The following is a 3,635-nucleotide window of genomic DNA, read 5'->3' as shown; positions in this document are numbered from 1 at the left end:
ACCTCCGAAACGACGTCATGCAACTGCGTCCCTCGATGATCTTATACTGCATCGCTCCTGCGCGCCACCTCGGTCGCCGCGATGCCGCCGCTCGGACGTCACCTCGGTCTGCTCCACGTGTTGATCGCGACGGACATGCGCAGTCCGCTCCCGCGCTTCCTTGCTGGATGCGTCGTTGGAAGAAGCAAATCAACTTGGATGGAGCCTGACGTCACGCAGCCAGCATTCACAAGCAGCGAAGCCACGCATCCTCGTCTCTTTCTCTTCCTCAGAAAATCGCCCGAACACGTTGCGCTGCGGGCGGGCGTTTTTTCGTGGGCGCCACCATATGTGCACGTGGTGGTGCCATCTATGGGGAGTCGGCATGCTGGCTTGGGCGAGCGCTCCGTCGTGTATGTCAGGCAGCGCTGGTTTCTAGCGGACACCATCGTGCACACACGATAGCTCAAGGTCACTGCAACCGGGCACTAAAAGAGACGCAAGAGTACCCCAGTCCACAAGAAATACACACATACTACGAAATAGTGCAGCACTACTGCTTTTCGACAACATCCATGCCGCCACCCCACCAATCTGTCACCAGAGCTGAAGCCACGGCATGGGCGTTTTCGCGCTCGCGTGGTCTGTTTAGCGTGACGTGGCGTATACGTGGAAAACAGTTCTGCGAGACGTACTGAGGTGGTTTAAGTCGGCACGGCCGGACTTCCCGATGGCGTTGAGGCGGACGGAGCACGCACTGCGATGTGTGCGCGCGTGTTTGAGCCTGCAATCATCCACGGATATCAATTGTGTACTTCTGAAAATTCCATTCACTAATGTTAGCTTGTATCGGTATTCTTTAGTTATAAAGAGCGGTTTAGGAGCAATGAAACATACACGACTATCGTAACAGCGTGGGTACCGTTCTGCTACGGAAGAAGTTGAGCTATTATACTTTGACAAGCGTTCAACACACACACACACACACACACATACACACACACACACACACACACACACACACACACACACACACACACACACACACACACACACACACACACACACACACACACACACACACACACACACACACACTGATGATTTCGGCTGATGATGCGCGTCACATGTTTGCGCCCCCAAGAGATATTTCCGCATATTGTGGTTACCGATGCACCGAAACGCTACAGACTGGTTCTGCCGTTTCTCCAAAGGTCGCGTAAATTTCCCAAAGTACGAGCTAAAACATCTCCCAATAGTTTCGCAGCACGCTACAGCAATACTTTCAACCAGCGCCGCGCCGAATAGCACAAGCCAGAGAGGAGGAAAGGCTCGCCGCGCGCCCTTTCCCTTCCCGGTAGGTTGTAATTTCAGAACTAAGCTGAGCTAGTTGGTAAGGGTTCATTATGCGAAAAAAGGTGAGGCGTGCATACAGGACACACGAGTAGATGTTGTGTCTACTCTTGTGTTCTGTCTGCACGCCTCACCCTTTTTTGCATAGGTTGTAATTGACGTGCACTTCTGTGGGGGTGATATGCCAACCACTCGGTGCTCATTTTATCCCCATTGGCTAGTATAATTTCGGTCGTTTATTGCAACGTATACGTGTATCGTCTTCTTTGCAAGGTGCAAATGCGTCGGCTGCGCGTTGCTGTCGCGGTCGTTTCGGAAGAGCGTGCGCTGGGCGCGGATATAGCGCCTCGGCGGAATACGCTAAAATTTATCGCGACATGATCGCGTGTTAAGCCGACTATTTCAGGGGCGCTATAGCGTAAAACTATTCCAAACTTCAGCCCTCTGCGATTGGCCAAAAACTATCTGGACCATCCCCACTTCACCTGTCTGTCACGCGACGTCACGAAAACCGCAACATCTCCCCATCTTATATGACATGTACACACTGATTATGCATGAGTTGACTCCCCCCAATAGATAGTTATTTCTGATTCGACGCCTCTTCGCGAGTCGCCCCCAGCTATTGGTCAAACGTTTTCGGGCTGCACCCACTTCAGCTTCCTGTCACAAAACCGTAAAAAACGCAAAAACTCACCGCGTCAAAGGGACGTGTACGCATTAAAGATGCATTAATATGCTGAACAAAGCTGAATTTTCTTCTGGATAGCCGCAGGCTGCCCCATTCCGAAAGGAATAAAAGATGGCTGCCGCCGATCGCTCACGCGTTGGCTACTCGCACCTGCCGGAGAGCATGGGTTAATTTGCATATAATAAACTTTTTTGCGTGGCCGTGTAACGTTTCTGAGCACTTTCGGTGCGCTTACGACCTCGTTCTGCCAACTCTTCTTTGCTGAGGAACCATTTTAGCGTCATCCTTAAGCTTCTGTTGCATGCCGCCGCGATTTTCGACCAGCCACCGCAAGTTAAGTAAGGGAAAACGGACTATAATCGCAAATATCCGCACCACCCTCTTTATCCGGTTATCGGTATTTAGTGAAGTGGCTCGGCCCCATTGAAACCCTATCCACTTGAGCATACTCCTCGCCTCTTGTGAGCCAATTATATAAGACAAGCCGCTCAGTGCAGGCAATGTTATTCGTTTTTGAAGAAAACAAAAGTGATCGCCTATGAACGAGGGGAGCATTAGATTGGTTTGTTCAGACAACCCTGCAGGTGACCGCCCGATGCTTGCGTCAGCGGTTACGCAAATCTGTCGTCAGGAGATTGGAAGAAAAACATATTCGCATAGTTTTACGTTATACGGCCCTAGGTTGGGATAATACCTGCAGACGCCAGCCATACATCGCCACTATAACAGCCACTATAGGTATACCCAAGACTGAATATATTACACACAGTTAACCCTTGCCGCCAGGAAATTAGGAAGTAATAAGAAGGGAAGAGAAGACAGCACAGACGAAAAGGCGAGAGAGAAAGACAAAGAATGGAGAGGACAGGAAAAGGCGACTGCCGATTTCCTCCAGGTGGGTCAGTCTGGAGGTGCCGTCTATTTGAAGCAGAGGCCAAAGAGGTGTGTTGCCTCTGCCGGGGAGCCTTCAAGGTCCGAGCGCACAGCATCGGCTCAACCCTCAGGATCCCCCTTTCCCCAGACACGGCTAAACCGCGCACGGCTACACGCGGGAGGGTCCAACCCTCATGTGCTCGGGCACATGGTGTCGCAACACGCCAAACGCCTGCTGACACAGACGCTCCTGCGGAGAAACGTTCCCGTGGCTGTATCTTAGCACCGATGCTATGGTCCAACCCTCATGTGCTCGGGTACGTGATGTCGCAACACACCAAACGCCTGCTGACGCAGATACCCCTGCGGCGAAACGTTCCCGTGGCTGTATCTTAGCACCGATGCTCCAGGTAAGAGTAGAAGAGAACTTCACACACCCAGCCCCAGATCAAGAAGCGGAATCTCCAAAAGTTGTTTTCGTTTAGTGGAAAACCGCCGACAGACAACACAGAAAAAAAAGTGGTCAGTCGGTTCCAGTTCATTGCAGACGTAGCATATGGAGATACCACCAGAACAGATCTGTGAGAGGTAAAAATTAAACGTTTGAATAAAACGCAACCATGTCAATGAAACTCTGAATGAAAGGAGATAGAAAAAAGCTGTTTCTTTTTATACTTGACTTATCTTCCCAACTCATCCAATTCTTGCCTAGTACCACATAGTGGGTATGAGCTATATA

The sequence above is a fragment of the Dermacentor albipictus genome, chromosome 9 (assembly GCF_038994185.2).
Source record: "Dermacentor albipictus isolate Rhodes 1998 colony chromosome 9, USDA_Dalb.pri_finalv2, whole genome shotgun sequence".
NCBI lineage: Eukaryota > Metazoa > Arthropoda > Arachnida > Ixodida > Ixodidae > Dermacentor > Dermacentor albipictus.
This window is presented reverse-complemented; position numbering follows the sequence as displayed.